Genomic DNA, 18,512 nt, shown 5'->3' on the forward strand with positions numbered 1-18,512 from the left:
CTCACCATAAGCGGTTAAAGAAAACAAGGTGAAAAGTTTTCCTTTACTGTTCTCTCTCTGGCATGAGCAATGTTATCTGGGAATACATTTAGAGTTGAATTGTCATCAAGCTTTTGCATTCCAAAGTAACTGAGTGCTGCAACCACCATGTAAGCTCTTCCCATGCTGAAAAATAAGTCCTCACTTCCTTCATAAGAATCTAAGACTTTTCCTGGAGTGGCATTTCTGCGATTGTACTCTCTCACTAAAATATTTCAAGGTTCTAACCTGATTCACTGACTCTGGCTTATGCAAAAAGGAGTAGGATTATTGGAGGAGCGGAAAGATGCTTTAATATGCCACATAACAGGCTTGAATGGTTGAACAGTGCTCAAACCTATCCGATGGTGTTTGTGCCCCTGAAAGTAGGTCCTTACCGCCAGCAAATCGAACTCTTGTTAGCTGATCCCCAGCGAATACAACTTTCATGTCTTTCATAGGATCATTTGGAGTGGCTTGTGTATGGGCATTCGTCTGGCCAGGTGCTGCCGGTCCAGCAGGTACTGGTGGGTTATCTGTATCCGGCACCTCCTGCACTAAACCAGCTTGAACATAAATCTCAGAGATCCATTTCTCATAGGTTCTGAGTGTTGTGACACGGTCTTCATACTTTGCCTCATTAGCATTGATAATAGGCGTGGTGACAATGGTTGACTGTTGTGCCATTTGTTCACTGTACTGATGTGGAATGTGGTCAGGAATGATGCCTTTCAAACACTTGAACTGTGGAAGGAACTGCAAGACAACTCGTCCCACAATAATCTTGGCACTTTCTGCATATTGCTTCCACTCACTCAAACTCAAAAAACATAGGCACGTTTCACGTGCATGAACTATTTTGAACGCTGCAGTGTAACAGTATCCACAATCTGCTCTTCTAATCCTAGATTTAGGCTATGTTTTGTGCGAAATTGGGTAAAGCTGCACATTAATGAAAATGAGAAGCGCTGCGCATAGCTGGTTCGATCCTCATAAATAAATATAGATTCACTTTTCTGTCTTTCCTTCAGACATCTGGTGTAAAATAGAAAAATTGTTAAAGTACTATGAATATCAGCTCACAAAGTGTTGCTTTAATAGAGGGAACACTCGAAGGTTTCAAGGTTTCTTGGTGGTTTCTTAAAATAATGAAGCTCGTCGAATACCGAATAGCTAAGAAATGCCACGATTTTCATCATTGTTGTAGATGGCTGCATCATCATTATTTACGAGGCCAGGCTGTCAAGTGCGATTCTAATTTAATGAAACAGTCTTTAACTCTGACGACTTAATTCTAAAAATGTTATAAGTTATTGCTTCTTAAAAGAAAAGAGCCTTTGCTTAGGCACTAGTTACAAAACTAACGATATCTTCATACGTTCAAATTACTATCATTATTGTGAAAAGCCAGAATGAGATGTAGAATCACACTGTTTGCACGGGAAAGTGTTGGACTTTACCCCCTTTCGTGGTTCGTACGTGAGGGAATTCGACATATCACACAGTAATCGAGTAAACAGAATTATAAGAATAACTTGTGGCTGGCGACGACCCAAACAAACAAACGAGAAACGAAACTTCGAGGGGTGTGTCGCAGCAGGTTAGATTAGGGGCTATTTTACGGGTCGGCAAAACAAGAAAACCACGGAAAACCAAAGGTGACGGTTAACGGTGATTTAATTCCAAATTCCAGAGACCAAAATCTATAGACCAAAGATAGACCGTAAACTGAAATAACAATACAAAAATCTCTATCAATTTGGCGAAAGGGCGGTACTAAGACAAATAACGCGTAATCAACAAACTAAAGCTTGAAAACGGTATTAAAGCGATTCTATGACGATTAGGTCGATAACAAGACGGTAAAATCTACGTAAAAGCTACATAAACTTAAATTAGACAATAATTCCATAAATCTGATCTTAATCCTTGTGCTATAAAGCAAAAGTGTGGGCGTTGCTCTAACAGGCGTTCAAATCCGCTTTTCGCTCATGAAACAATTATAAATCAATTAAACTTAAATCTGTATACTTGTACAGTAACATTCGCGTACTTTTGCCCACTGACTAAACAACGAAACTAAACAAAAGAAATAACAAAAGAAATCACTTACATATCGGTCCCGCTTGTACCAAAGGTTAAGACAAAATCACAAAAACGATGTCACGACACGAATCCTACTTGACTTTTCCTGACCAAAAGGACGCTAACGCGCGCTTTGATACCCGCGTGGGGACGCCGAAATATCCCCTTACAAAACCAATAGAAAATCAGGTAAACATTGTAACTACGCTAATAACTAGGATCAAAACCTGAAAATCACGAAATCAATGAAAAGGTATTGTTCTTATGTATTGTCCTTTACATGGCTCCCCTGAAATAATCATATTATTTCACTAAATCAGCTAAATAATCAACTTAATGTTCATATAATCATGTTTTCTTTTCAAAGTTCAGTTCAGTGTTCAAGGCTCCTCGGCGGAGAATTACCCCAGATCTCACTTAATTCTCAACTTGCATCAGCAGTACCAGCTTGTGGATCGGTCGGTCAAAGTACCGTAATTGACCAGTTCTCTTTCCCTTGGAAGCGAGGCAGCTATCCGCAAGAGCTACCTGGACTTTACGTATTTGTCCATCTGCACTAGGGTAAACAGCTGATACACGTGCTAACGGCCAAGCATTATGAGGTAGGCTCTCATCCTTCATGATTACACCATCATCCACTTGTAAGTCTCTGCGTGGGCGTGTCCATTTCCGACGTTCTTGTAAACTAAGCAGGAACTCTTTTCTCCAGCGTGACCAAAACTCGTTCGTCAAATGTTGGACTCGCCTCCAGCGTTCCCTGCAATATACGTCTGCTGGCTGATAGACACCTGGTGGGGCAAGAACAACTTTTGACTTCATCGTTAGCAGCTGGCTCGGGGTCAAAGGACTTGGAGAATCTGGGTCTGAAATCTGGTTCACTGTCAATTGTCGGCTGTTAACAATCGCTTCTGCTTCACACATCAGAGTCCTAAGAGACTCGTCGTCTAATTGTCGCCCATTATTGTTTAACAGCGATGAGAGAACGCTCCGAACGGTTCTTATTTGGCGTTCCCACACACCTCCCATGTGACTCGCTGCTGGGACATTCATTTTGAAGGAAAACCAATCGCACTGCTCTTCTAATAACTTTGCTTTAATTCTGTCTTGGTCTATTTCACTTAACGCTTGTGCAAGTTCTTTACGAGCTCCTACAAAGTTGGTTCCCTGGTCACTCCTTAGCTGGCGGATGGGTCCTCGCCGACTGATAAATCGTCTAAGGGCGTTGATAAATGAATCTGTGTCGAGGGAGTTAGATGTTTCAAGGTGTATAGCCCTCGAAGCCATACAAGTGAACAAAACACCATAACGCTTCAGCTCCTTCCGGCCATCTTTAACGATAAAGGGACCAAAATAGTCGACGGTGAAGTAGGTAAAGGGGGGGGGGGGCAGTCTCTAAACGGTCCTCTGGGAGGTCTGACATTCTTTGTTCTTGAACTGCTCCATGTAGTTTCTTGCACTTGACAAAGGACGAGATTATGCTACTTACTACAACTGAACCACTTGTTATCCAAAATCCATTCGATCGTACTTCATTGAGCGTCATGGTCTTGCCTTGGTGACTTGAGCGTTCGTGAAAGTACCTGACAATGAGCGTGGTAACGTGGCTATTTCTTGGTAGTATGATGGGAAACTTCATGTCATCTGACAGACTTGCACGTTTGAGACGTCCACCGACTCGCAAAATTCCATCTTCATCAACAAAAGGATCGAGCTTGTACAGTGAGCTGTAAGTCTTTATATTAGTTTTCCTCTGTTGCGCAAAGACTCTACTGTTAGGGTCCGGATTCTTCCTCTTTATCTGCTTCAAGACGTCTAACTCCTCCTTGAATGCGCTTGTCTGTACTGCACGAATGATAGCGCGTTCTGCGCTCTCTAAATCAGTGACTTTTACTTCTCGTGTCGATTCTTCTTTACATTGCTTCTTCTGTACTCGCGCTCTTAAACTTCTTATGTAACGTGTACAAAGAGCAATTGCTCGTTTCGCTCGATACCAGTCAGAGAAGTACTTCACTCTCTCACACAGGCTTGTTTTCTCTGAATCTACCTTGACGATTTGTGTGGTTGCCATGGTAACATGATTCTTGACTTCGGGGTCGTTATTCTGGAGATCAAAGGTACCTTCACTGTGATCCTGGTTTATTGGCCACTGGTCTTCAGTCTTCCAAAGAAAGGCAGGTCCGTTAATCCAACGAGAATGTAACAACTCTTGAGACTTTACACCTCGCGAAGCCTCATCTGCAGGGTTCTGTTTTGATTCGACGTGGTTCCACTGTTCAACTGAAGTGCTATTTTGAATTTCTTGAACTCTGTTAGCCACGAATACATGAAATCGCCTACTTTCATTGCTTATGTATCCAAGGACCACTTTGCTATCTGTCCAAAAGTACTCTTGGTCAACGTGATAACTCAGTTCCCGACGCAACTGCTGACTAATCCTCACAGAACAAACAGCGGCGGTGAGTTCCAGTCTCAGTACGGTTACAGGTTTGAGGGGGGCAACTCTCGATTTTCCCATGACTAAGGTGCAGTGGATCCTTTGCTGCTCATCAGTCATTCTCACGTAACTACACTGACCGTAGCCCTTTACGCTTGCGTCTGAGAAGTGGTGGAGTTCAGTGCGCACAACAGGACCAAAGTTTTCGCGCTTGTAAAAACTCGAAATTGAAATTTGCTGCAAATTTAACAGGTCTGCTGTCCACTTCTCCCACTTGATCTTTATATCGTCAGGTATTGGGTCATCCCAACTTACGTCAAGGCGGCATAACTCCTGAAGTATTGACTTTCCGTCTAACAAGAGCGGAGAAACGAAGCCAAAATGGTCAAAAATCGAACTTATCTTAGAAAGTATTCCTCTTCTAGTGCACGGCTTGTCCTGTAAGACGATGTTAAACTGAAAGCAGTCAGACTCAGTACACCACTGCACACCAAGAGCACGTTCTTAGGGAAGCGAATCGAGGTCCAAATCGAGCTCTTTAACGCCATCTGCTTTATCTGACTGTGGTATTCTTCTGATGACGTCTTTACTATTCGACACGAATTTATGAAAGTTGAAACCTCCACTCTTGCACATTTGCTTCACATCTGAAATTAGCGTTACAACTTCATCGATTGAGGGAACAAACTTGAGACCGTCATCAACGTAGAAGTCGTTTCGAAGACAATCTGCGGCAGCAACACCAAATTCACTCTCATAGTCATTAGCAGTTGACTTCAAAGCAAAATTCGCACACCCCGGCGATGAAGTGGCTCCAAACAAATGAACGGTCATTCTATATTCGTCTGGTTCTCTAGTGACGTCACCGTCCTCCCACCAGAGGAATCTAAGTAAATCTCTGTGGCTTTCGACTACTCTGACTTGGTGAAACATGGCTTCTATGTCGCACAAAAAGGCGATGGATTCTTCTCGAAAGTGGCATAGTACCCCGGTCAAGTCGATTGTCAAGTCAGGGCCTTGAAGCAGGTGCTTGTTTAAAGATTCGCCTCTATGTTCCGCCGCGCAATCAAAAACTACTCGAATTTTATTTGGTTTCTTTGGATGGTAGACGCTGTGGTGCGGGATATACCAGACATTGCTCCTTTCTGACTTGTGAATGTTTGGTACCTTCTCTGCGTAGCCATTTTCAATGATGTTTTTCATAAAGTTTACATAGTCATCTGTTTATTTATGTCCCTTTGGAGCTTGAAATCTTCGTTTCAGCTGATTAAGTCGGCGGAGAGCTGTCTCTCTATTATTAGGCAGTTCGATGCGCTCGGTTTTCAATGGCAACGGAAGTTCGTAATGGCCGTCTTCGCACTGACGAATTCTTTGCTTGACTATTTCCAGAAATCGTCTATCCCCTTTAGACGAACCATGCCTTCCGCTGTTTTTGTGATCTCAGAAATCTAGTTCGAACATCTGATAGATCGCAGTTGGATTTATCAACTCCTTTGTTCTTCCTTTAAGCACGAAACTCAATCGGCTCTCACGATCTCCGGGTACTCTCTCTCTCGCTAAGGTGCCTTGGCATGTGGAATTCAGGGCGTGGTCTTCTAAAGAGCTGTCTGAGGTCGCGACAGGTCCCACGATAGACCATCCTAACAAAGTGCGAACTGCATAAGGATCTCCACTCGTGCTATGTATAACCTCCTTTGGTTTGATTGCCTTGGGACAGTTACAACCAATCAACAAGCCAATTTCTGCGTCCTTGTCGTAGGGCGGGATCTTATCGCGAATTTTCTGAAGGTGTGGCCACTTGTCCGCAACCTCCGGTGTCGGGATTTGGTCTCGTCTGGATGGAATGCTCTCTCTAGCGTACGCTTTAGGTAGATCAACTTGGACACGTCCGTCAAGTCTTTGTACAATTAGACCATCGATTCTTTCTACTTCTAACACTTCACGACCAAGCATGGTACTAAGGTTCAAACTGGTCTGAACACCCTCAATGCCGAGTTTCTCTTGCACTTGGGTTGTAACAAAGGTCGTGTCACTTGCATCGTCTAAGAGTGCGTACACCTTTATTTTCTTTTCGGGATTAGCCTTGTGAAACAGATCGACCAAGACCGTGATTCGACAATTGGTGATTAAGCTTGCGTTGCCCGGGACTGAGCTGTGTGCCGCGCTAATCGCGTTTGAATTTGATGATTCGGGAGCTGGCTTGCTTTCACTCCTGGCTTCCTTTTGAGGCTCTTTCTTCTTCGGTTGAAGAACGCTCAATTTTGCTTTCGTATCTGGCTGTGGGTTGCTGGATTTGGGTTTTACTCCATGGAGGAGAGTGTGATGGCGCCTTCCGCATTCTTCACAAGTGAATCTGTCAAGACAACCCGCTGACATGTGACCCTTTTAAAGCAGCCGTAACAAAGTCCCTTTTCACGAATGACATCACTGCGCTGGTCTACTGACTTCTTCAAGAAACTGCTGCATTTAACGAGTGAGTGCTGGCCTTCGCAGAGAGGACAGGGCTGGTACGATTTCTCATTGGCAATTTTTGATTCCATGGGTAAGCCTCCGGTCGCAAGGGACGTTTCGCCAGCTCCGTCAACGCCTTTGCTCTTTGGTCTAATTTTCCATCCGAACCTCGGTTGGTTGACTGTAACCGTCTTATTTCTTTCTTTCTTTAGCTCGTCTGGTGAGAAAATAGGGTCGTTCGCTAGTTCTGCTTCTTCCTCAACGAATTTTACAAAGTCGCTAAAGGTGATAATCTTCTTTGTTTTCGTTTGTGCTTCATGAGCGTGCCTACACCACTTAACGCCAGAATAGGAACTCCGGTGAATTAAGGAATGGGGCACTGCAAATTTGGAGGGGGGTGGTCTGTTTTAGTAGGGATTTTACCTTTCGTATTAATATTTTAAATTCAATTTCTACTCTCCATAAGCATTCATTTTTCATTATTACTAATGTATTATCTGTGTCACGTGACTTGCCACACCCATTTTTGGCTTTTTATTTCAATCCAAATTTACACCACTTTATAAATAACACTTGTAATTTAATTCACTTTTTGTCAATGACTATTGACACAAAGTTTATGGAATTAATCGGGGTTTTCTCAAATTATCTACGTTTTGTAATCTATAACGTTTCTTGTTAAGAGGGAGACTGGGACGAGAGAAAAATATCTAATAATTACGAAGGAATAGATCATTTCACAAATCCCCGATTAATTAAGCCTATCTGAATGTAAATGAAATATTATGGAAGGAAAAACGATTGTTGTCACATTCAGTAAACTGGTGTAATCTGCAAAGTCCAAATTTTGCATAATTATGGGCGTGGCTGGTCACGTGATCTAAAAAAAAGGAGTGTTTAAGGTCCAAAGTGGTTCTGGTCTTAAACACAGCGGCCTAAGATTAAAATAAAGGAAGATACTGGAAAAAACAACATCAAGTCATAAAACCCCTCATGTAACTCTGACCCATTCCTTAATTCACCGGAGAAGGAAGCTTAGCACTGATTTGAAGGAGTGTTTGTGTTGAGTCTGAAGATCTCCCATAGACTTCATTGTTTTCATCGCTTCTTCACATCGCACAAGAAAGTCAGAGAACTCCTGGGACCACTACTATTTCCGTCACTGATCTGCGGCCATTTTCTAAGGCTAGACTTATACGCTTCTGCTACATGCACTGGATTGCCAAAGCGGTGGTCAAGCAATTCCTTGGGCTTCTTTGTAAGCGCTGTCTGAGCTCATAGCTAGAAATCCTTTCACGACTTCGTTCGCCTTTTCTTTATGGAACTTGTCTGGAAAGAAGAGACGATCCTTGTCCGAGGGCACATTAGCGGAAATGATGGAGTCAAAGGCAGTTATAAACGCTGGATACTCGAATGGATCTCCAGAAAGGAAGGTGGGTAGTCTTCTGCTGATTTATTATCATCGAACTTAACTCTGCTTGTTTTGCTTGAAGGTTAACTATTTCGCGCATGGTAGCGCTGATATCTGGACTAACGTACTGCGAGGATGAGAAAAACGGTTCTGGTCGCAGAATCTCGGGAGACTCCGGTAAGTTACTTGGGACGAAGGGAGGAACTTTCGGGTCCATAGGAAAATTTCTCTCATTTTTAATAAACTTTTTGGCACCCGTGCCTGGATCGAGATCTTTTTTCACCCTTTTGTTTTCTTTCTTAACAGATAATTTGTCTTCATCTATTATTCTTTTAATTGCATCCTCTTCGGCATTTGCAATTGTTATTTCCTTTTCAAGTTGCAAGCGCCTTATTTCTCTTTCTTTGTCGAAAAGTTCCATTTCGGCTCGTAACTTCGCTGCTTTAGCGGCTGCATCGACTAAGGCAAGAGAAATTCGATGAGACGAGGAAGATCGAGAAGACCTGACAGACGACTTCCTACTGTGCCTGGACTTCTCGGATGAAGGTCGAGTGGATATTTTCTCCAGTGCCTGAATGCGCTCGCAGATTCTTATCCTACATTCAGTAAACTCTCGATCACGAATATCGAACCACTGATAAGAGGCGTCTTTTTCTTTTGGCGATTCCAGCAAATCATCGTAGGCCTTTTGCGCGTCATTAAACTCATCTTTCAAGCGATCTAAATAATCCCTCTCTGAGGCTAATTGTTCAATTGTTGTCTCAGGTAAGTCACGCATTATATTGATCTTCTCTATCTGCTTTTTCAGTTTCGCAAGCGCACAATCACGGTTAGCTTGTTTAATCCCTAATTTGTAAGCTTTTCCTTTTTCCGTCATTTTTCTTGTGCGAGGAGCTTCAGTTTTCGAAATGGAAGATGTGACGCTGGTTACGCTCTTTGACGCCGGATGTGTTTGTTTTGGCGCATTATCTCCGGTAGGTGTCGGCGTATGGTTACGAAGGTATGCGACGCTAAAGACACTAATAAAGCCATCAAATAAAGTTTCAAAGGTTCAAGCAATGTTCAACAAATGTTCATAACCATCGGCAAACAAGACTGGCGATATTTTACGGTGGCTGGCGACGACCCAAACAAACAAACAAACGAGAAACGAAACTTCGAGGGGTGTGTCGCAGCAGGTTAGATTAGGGACTATTTTACGGGTCGGCAAAACAAGAAAACCACGGAAAACCAAAGGTGACGTTGACGGTGATTTAATTCCAAATTCCAAAGACCAAAATCTATAGACCAAAGATAGACCGTAAACTGAAATAACAATACAAAAATCTCTATCAATTTGGCGAAAGGGCGGTACTAAGACAAATAACGCGTAATCAACAAACTAAAGCTTGAAAACGGTATTAAAGCGATTCTATGACGATTAGGTCGATAACAAGACGGTAAAATCTACGTAAAAGCTACATAAACTTAAATTAGACAATAATTCCATAAATCTGATCTTAATCCTTGTGCTATAAAGCAAAAGTGTGGGCGTTGCTCTAACAGGCGTTCAAATCCGCTTTTCGCTCATGAAACAACTTAAATCTGTATACTTGTACAGTAACATTCGCGTACTTTTGCCCACTGACTAAACAACGAAACTAAACAAAAGAAATAACAAAAGAAATCACTTACATATCGGTCCCGCTTGTACCAAAGGTTAAGACAAAATCACAAAAACGATGTCACGACGCGAATCCTACTTGACTTTTCCTGACCAAAAGGACGCTAACGCGCGCTTTGATACCCGCGTGGGGACGCCGAAATATCTCATTACAAAACCAATAGAAAATCAGGTAAACATTGTAACTACGCTGGTAGCTAGGATCAAAACCTGAAAATCACGAAATCAATGAAAAGGTATTGTTCTTATGTCTTGTCCTTTACATAACTCATGCACACAATTTGCACGTGAAGATGTTGGACTCCGGGGTTGGACTGTGGCCCTTTTACGATTCGCGGTACGTTAAAAAAAAGCAAATTGTTTACTAGAAATGTTTTCAAACGATTTTCAGAAATCACCTAGGCTTCATTACAACATCTGCAATGAAATTATGCTTCATGCAACGTCATGGTTGATAGCCTAACAGTATTAACTTCCAAGAAAATTATCAAACTGCCGAAATATATTTCTACTCATATCGTGTTACTCCACTTAATAAAACAATATCTAATTATTGTGTCAACTACTTCTTCCAATTTTATACCCGCTAATGTTTTGTTACGTTCCGCATCTTTACTAAATAAAATACGTTTCAATAACTATAATGACTCTTATCCAGCAAGCTTGTTTCACGTTGTTCACCTAATTCATCTTTTTTTTCCTGATACGACAAAGGTCTGTTGAACTTTGTAACCGAGAGAAAAAAGCTTGTTTACAGGATTAACAATACTTGCCTTGCCTTTCAAACATCTAAAACCGCAATTTATAGGCCGCATACTCCAGAATTAAAGTCCATATCTAGATTTCAATTATTGTTTCATTGAAGGAACTTTGAAAAATATATGATCCTTTACACTCTACCTTGAAACAGGTGAAACAGAACTCATACATTATGAAACAAGTGAGTTGTACTGTTCGCGTTAGCTGAATTAGGTCAGTTATGCTACTAATGAGAAATTCTGCAATTTGATTGGCTTAGATCAGTGGTATTTCATTTAAATTTGAAATACCTACATGTGGAAATTACAAACCTTTTGTTGGTCGTAGTATAAACAAATAATAGCATGATTTCTACGTGACATTTTGCATAAATACCACTCGTGATATTCCAAAATTGTCTCAAATTTTACTCAGCTAACGGCTCGTGAAATTACGTATAACAATTTCGAAATATCACTCGTAGTATTTATGCCAAATATCGCTAGAAATCATGCTATTACCAATACAAATGTCTTGAATCAGCACCCACACTAAAATATGAGTAGTATAGGAGGGACCGGTTACTCCTCTTTTTTGGGGAGGATTCTCATTAAGGTGGGGAGGAATACATTAACGTCGCTGACGTCATAGGCTATTGTCTTGATCTCATGAATAAAATGCGCAGGAATCTCATTAAGATAAGGTCGTGTGCTATTTTAAGTTGGTTTAGGTTTTCTAGTTACTTTAAGGTCAATAAACGTCTTCGTTTTCTATTGGTTAGTTAGAAAATAAGAAAAGTTTTCATTGGTTAATTCATAGTGCCTGAGGAGTAAAGTCAAACTTGTCTCTGACTTAAAATCACTGAGACGTAACGTAATTATGCAAGTCCTATTTCCTGCTGCTGCGATTGTCCTGGTTCCGGTTCACTGATTTTTGGCAGGCAAATCGTGCATATTAATGAGGGCAAAAGCCAACTAGCTCTTTTTTACACTGCAAACAATGTTTTACTCACCCCTCTCCTTTTCATTTTTTTTACTTTCCTCCTCCTCCACAATTTTATTGTTTTCGTTCCTAATTTTTTTTATTCCCTCCTCCAAAATTTCACAATTTTTATTATTTTCCCTCCTCAATCTTAATTTCCCCCCTTCTCCACAATTTTATTATTTTCCCTCCTCCACCTCCACCTCCTCAATTCTATCGTTTTCCCTCCTCCACCTCCTCATTTTGATTGTTTTGATAGGGTCGATGTAGGGTCGATGTAAGGTCGATGTGGGGTCGATGTGGGGTCGATGTAGGGTCGATGTAGGGTCGATGTGGGGTCGATGTGGGGTCGATGTGGGGTCGATGTGGGGTCGATGTTGGGTCGATGTAGGGTCGATGTAGGGTCGATGTAGGGTCAGCGATTTGAAAGATATCTATTAAAATAGTCAAAGAAAGCAAGCTATCTTTTTTTTACCACGTTTCCCTCCTCCTCTTCCTCATTTTTATTGTTTTTCCTCCTCCTCCTCCTCCTCATTTTTGTTTTCCCTCCTCCTCCTCCTTATTTTTATTGTTTTCCCTACTCCTCCTCCTCCTCCTCATTTTTGTTTTCCCTCCTCCTCCTCCTCCTCCTCATTTTTTGTTTTTCCTCCTCCTCCTCCTCATTTTTATTGTTTTCCCTTCTCCTCCTCCTCCTCCTCATTTTTATTGTTTTCCCTCCTCTTCCTCCTCCTCCTCATTTCTATTGTTTTCCCTCGAAAAGGCCAAAATCAGACCATCACATTTGAGTTTGGCCTTATAGGCCTGATGATAGCCTTTTGGCCTTTTCGAGGGAAAACAATAGAAATGAGGAGGAGGAGGAGGAGGAGGAGGGGAAACAATAAAAATGAGGAGGAGGAGGAGGAGGGAAAACAATGAAAATGAGGAGGAGGAGGAGGAGGGAAAACAAAAATGAGGAGGAGGAGGAGGAGGAGTAGGGAAAACAATAAAAATGAGGGGGAGGAGGAGGAGGAGGGAAAACAAAAATGAGGAGGAGGAGGAGGAGGAGTAGGGAAAACAATAAAAATGAGGAGGAGGAGGAGGAGGGAAAACAAAAATGAGGAGGAGGAGGAGGAGGGAAAACAAAAATGAGGAGGAGGAGGAGGAGGAGGAGTAGGGAAAACAATAAAAATGAGGAGGAGGAGGAGGAGGAGGAAAAACAATAAAAATGAGGAAGAGGAGGAGGGAAACGTGGTAAAAAAAAGATAGCTTGCTTTCTTTGACTATTTTAATAGATTTCTTTCAAATCGCTGACCCTACATCGACCCTACATCGACCCCACATCGACCCCACATCGACCTTACATCGACCCTACATCGACCCTATCAAAACAATCAAAATGAGGAGGTGGAGGAGGGAAAACAATAGAAGTGAGGAGGTGGAGGTGGAGGAGGGAAAATAATAAAATTGTGGAGAAGGAGAGAAATTAAGATTGAGGAGGGAAAATAATAAAAATTGTGAAATTTTGGAGGAGGGAATAAAAAAAATTAGGAACGAAAACAATAAAATTGTGGAGGAGGAGGAAAGTAAAAAAATGAAAAGGAGAGGGGTGAGTAAAACATTGTTTGCAGTGTAAAAAAGAGCTAGTTGGCTTTTGCCCTCATTAATATGCACGATTTGCCTGCCAAAAATCAGTGAACCGGAACCAGGACAATCGCAGCAGCAGGAAATAGGACTTGCATAATTACGTTACGTCTCAGTGATTTTAAGTCAGAGACAAGTTTGACTTTACTCCTCGGGCACTATGAATTAACCAATGAAAACTTTTCTTATTTTCTAACTAACCAATAGAAAACGAAGACGTTTATCGACCTTAAAGTAACTAGAAAACCTAAACCAACTTAAAATAGCACACGACCTTATCTTAATGAGATTCCTGCGCATTTTATTCATGAGATCAAGACAATAGCCTATGACGTCAGCGACGTTAATGTATTCCTCCCCACCTTAATGAGAATCCTCCCCAAATAAGAGGAGTAACCGGTCCCTCCTATACTACTAATATGGACACTTAAACAGCTCCATCACTGTACCCAGCGTTTGAATCATAAAGATATTTCAATATTATGCTTCTAAACACCTTTAGCCGTATTAAAAGGCGAAAAAAATGTGAAGAATCAAAATGGCGGTCTCAAACTGCCCTTGTTTGACCTTTAGCCGAGTGAATGTAAATAAATGTTAGATGCCAAAATCTCATTGGTTCCTACGCATCAACTCATAGTACCTTCAACCTTATTGGCTCCTGCAACAGAAATCTGAACACACAAACCACAAAGACACAAAGCCACAAAGATACAAACGCTCAAACCACTGCCATATGAGCTGTTTTTTCAAAATAGCTCAAAAAGGTACTACGTGGAAGATCTTTGACATTCCCCTTTGGAGACTCATTTGATAAATGAGTGAAGTTAAGTCTGTTCTCAATAAGATTGCTTGCAAACATATGGAGATCTTCATTGTTAATGTCTTCGCATGCTGCCCTTTAAAATCTTTCAAAATCCCAGTTGTCCCCAGTACCACGAAACACCTTCCCTTCTTTGATCTTACTGACCACAAGATCTGAGAAGTGGCCTCCAAGCATTGTCATAGTGGTGTCTCGTCTTGAATGAGACAAGCAAACACCCAGTTTATTCAGTCTCTCTTGTGACTACAAAGAAAACAAGAAAAATACTGATTTTTCATCATGATCTAACTAACAAAATGAACATTTTTGTATTAACTGTTTCCATAGAAACTGTAACATCACTGTCAAACCTCTGCTAATGGCCACCTCTCCACATCGGCCACCTTTTTTCAATGGTCACTTTTTTGGGGCGAACAGCCCATACATTGACTCTTCAACCTCTCTACAACGGCCACTTTCTTCTGTCCCCAAGATGTCATTTGTAGAGAGGTTCATCTGTATGCAGTCATCGGAAGGGTAATGTTTTACCATGATATGGCCGCAGACCCTTACATTGTGTTTTGCACTCCTTCGACAGCTGTCGGTTTAATTCGGGGTATTTGAATGTTCATATTAGCGATAAAACCGGACACGCAAGATTCCCACCATTTTCACACGTTTACCCAATCAGATTATAGTTACTAGCTGCTTAGTTACTAGGTGTTTTAACGTGATTTGTTGCATGAGCGCACGTGACAGGCGTTTGAATGGAAGGGAACTGGGGGAATTGAAACGTGCGAGTACATAAGGGGCGTACTTCTTCCTTGCGCACCTTTCTTCGCATTTTCCCCTTCAATGGCTAAAAACTGTACATTAACCTTACGTACAGTAATAACATCTTCCAGGAATTAATGAAAACCATTTTGCTGAATCATTGACTCGACACCAATATCGCATTCCTTCTTGGTGTGTTACTGTTTTTGTGATCGCTGTGTCAAGCGTTGTGTGTACGTGTGGACAGGACAGCCTTCGACGTCGTGCCCACGCTGCTCTCCTACTCGTTCCTGCGTCCCTGTGACGAGTAGAAAAGAAGCCTGGGAACGAAGCATTGTGCGGTAATACACCGGACGGCGAAAATATTTGGGGGATCACTTTCTTGGGGAGCACTCATCTCCATACTCCAAACTGACATTTCCCTCTCACAAGACATTCTGAGACATTTCGCTTTTCCTACATGAAATTTCTAAGTACAGTGTCTAAGTATCTTCAATTTTTAAGGAAAAAACATTTAGAAGGCGCGAGTAGGACTCGAACCCGAAGCGTGGAATCTACAGTCCATCTCCCATACCATTACGCCACTGAGGGTTTGCTGACGATTGATGGTTTGATTTGACGATATATAGCAACAACCTAACCCCAAATAGAAGCTAACCGGTTATGGACTCAGTGCTTAACCCTAATCACTATTCTCAGTGCTTAATTTAACCCTAATCAGTATTGATCAGTGCTTAGCTGTAATCACCATTCTCAGAGCCTAACCCTTAACAACCTCTGCGGCCAGCTGAACATTGCATACAAACGGTTCAGGAAGGATTGAAAACTAAATGGGAAGGCTCGGTTACTATTCTAAGCTTAGTGGCCAAGCTTCCCAAGAACGTGATCCCCCAAAAACTTTTGCAGACGGTAATCCCATGTGATCAGTCAATAATTTCTCGCAGTTCAAACTCAGCAGAATAGAAGGTGTCCAAAGGCTACTGGTTTTTTTACGTTTGGGTATGTGAAATGCTTGAAATGTGAAATCATGATGAAAATACTCAGCCAAAAAGTCCTCGTCATTCTACTACGAGTTTTAGCGGAAATGACGTAGTAGCGGAAACAAGTTATCAAATGTTAGAGATTTAATCCTTTTAGCATCGATTGAGGGCTTAACCACCCCCAGGGCCAACTTTTCTGGTGGAAAAAAGAGCAAGGAAACTTTCTGGAGTATCGGCTATATTTTTTAGAATACGCGAAATACACTTCCAGTTAAATCTCGTACTCTCGTAGTCGTAAAGGTCGACTCCATATGATATATAATGTAGCTATTTACTACAGTAGCTTTACGCATAAAGGGGGAGTGAGAGGATTAGTCCTAGGCCGGGAAACGGTTTACACACCCAAACGCAGTAAGTTAAGTGGACTGCTTAGAGTCACTGGAAATTAGAATGTCGAATTCTTGGACTTTGATTTATTTATTGATGCATCTGCTTCTCTTAGTTTTAGTCTTCTTGTACAAGTCGATTATATAGCTATGTTCACTGAGTGCGTCCGAAAGGGTTTACTGACCTGCTAAGTGTAAAACATTTCAATCGTGTGTCAGACCTCTAACTTAGTAGACAAACCACGCAATTGAACTGGCATGACTGGGAAGTTTTTGTCATAATCAAAGTGAAACAAAAGAACGATCATTAAAACAATTTGCTACTTTATTACTGTAGACTTAGCTCCATAGCAAGGTGATTTTAACTTCAAGAGAATTCTTATTACACTTTTACTAATGAAACTCCAAAGAGCCTTGTAAAAACCCTACGTTTCGACTTTGTTTACTTATTTATTTATCTAGACTCAACTGAAATACTTCAGTAGACATTCTATTATTCAGAACGACCTTCACATGTGCTATAAACAAGTTCTTAGTGTATCTAACAACGCTAACGGCTTCAATTACGACCTTCGCGCCTCCCTAGGGGATTATCTTGTATAATCATTGCCAATGTTTACCATCCACAGACAGACAAAGGCGTTTCTGACTCTGAGATCTTGCTCTATTTCCACGACTCAATGTCTACAATTGAATCGCGTTTTTCAAATTGTGGAGTTTTGATCATGGGGGATTTTAACAGACTCGATACCTCGAGTTTTAGGAACGCTTTTAAGCTGAAACAAATTGTCAAATTCCATACTCGAGGAAATCATCAGACTCTGGATCTCGTTTTGACCAACATCAAAGAATTCTATGAGGAGCCAATAAAACGCCCAGCTTTTGGTCTGTCAGATCACGCATCTGTTGAACTCCAGCCCTTGTCTCGCTGTAAATCTCAATCATTAAAACGATCCATCATTTCAAGAGACCAGCGGGAAAGTTACAGGGTCGCCCTGAGTTCATACTTGGAAAAGGCAACATCGCCGACCTTGTAAAGAACAGAGATACATGTGATGAGAAAGTACAGTTAATGGAAGAAGCTATCATTTCCGGAATGGACGCAATCATGCCCTTGAAAGAAAAGTCGATATCAGTGAACGAGGCGCTATGGATGAATAACTCTCTTAAACGCCTTATTCGCCGCCAGCAAAAGGCATTAGCCAACAACAATCTGGCTGAGTACAAACAGCTCCGGAATAAAGTGAACAGAGATCGGAAGGCGTGTCGAGCAAAGTATTATGATGCCAAAGTCAAAGATCTTAAGGCTTGTAAACCTACCCAATGGTGGAAGGAAATCAAACAGCTAAGTGGTTTTTCTAAGGTCGAGCGCGCGAGCCCCATCGCAGACCTTCAACATCTTGCCGATGTGGGGGAAGACCCTAGACATTTCGCCAATGTTATTAACGACGCTTTTTTGTCACCAATGACCGCTTTCACCCCTCTAGTCACGCCTGATGCACACGCGCGTGCGCGCGCGTATACATGACAACAAGATCTTCCCCGTCCGATATCTGAGTTTTCAGTCTTTGAGAAACTATCGGCGCTTAATACGAACAAAGCATCCGGACCTGATGGAATCCCTTCTTGGGTATTAAAAGAAAACGCGGACTTATTGGCTGCACCAGTGGCAGACATCTTGAATTCTTCCTTTTTGGAGCGTCGCCTTCCAACTTCGTGGAAGAAAGCGGACATTACACCCCTCCCGAAGACTTCACTTGTTAGCGATGTGAACAAACACCTGAGACCCCTTTCGTTGACTCCAATTCTCTCCAAAGTCGAGGAAGAGTTTGTCGTTGACGGCTACATCAAGCCTGCCGTCCTTGCGAAGATTGACCAGAACCAATATGGGACTGTTCCGAACTCCAGCACAGTGCATGCCCTAATCAGCATGCTCCACAACTGGTATAAGAATACTGACGGCAACGGTTCTACTGTGCGCATGGTGCTCTTTGACTTTAGGAAAGCATTCGATCTCATCAACCACGCCATTCTTATGCCTAAACTTACTGATTATGAGCTACCACCTTGGGTGCTGGACTGGATTGCAGATTTTCTTACTGACAGGAAGCAACGAGTGAAACTCGCCCACGATTGCTACTCGGATTGGGGATCTGTCAGGGCAGGTGTCCC

The 18,512-nt window shown here is 41.9% G+C and overlaps 2 pseudogenes; one reads left to right on the plus strand and one right to left on the minus strand.

Annotated features, from left to right (window-relative positions):
* LOC140940656 (uncharacterized) overlaps window positions 1–18,512 on the plus strand; it is a 114,662-nt pseudogene that overhangs the window by 4,144 nt on the left and 92,006 nt on the right.
* On the minus strand, window positions 15–15,309 carry LOC140940658 (uncharacterized; annotated as a pseudogene).

Source organism: Porites lutea, chromosome 6 (genome assembly GCF_958299795.1).
Source record: "Porites lutea chromosome 6, jaPorLute2.1, whole genome shotgun sequence".
Classification (NCBI taxonomy): domain Eukaryota; kingdom Metazoa; phylum Cnidaria; class Anthozoa; order Scleractinia; family Poritidae; genus Porites; species Porites lutea.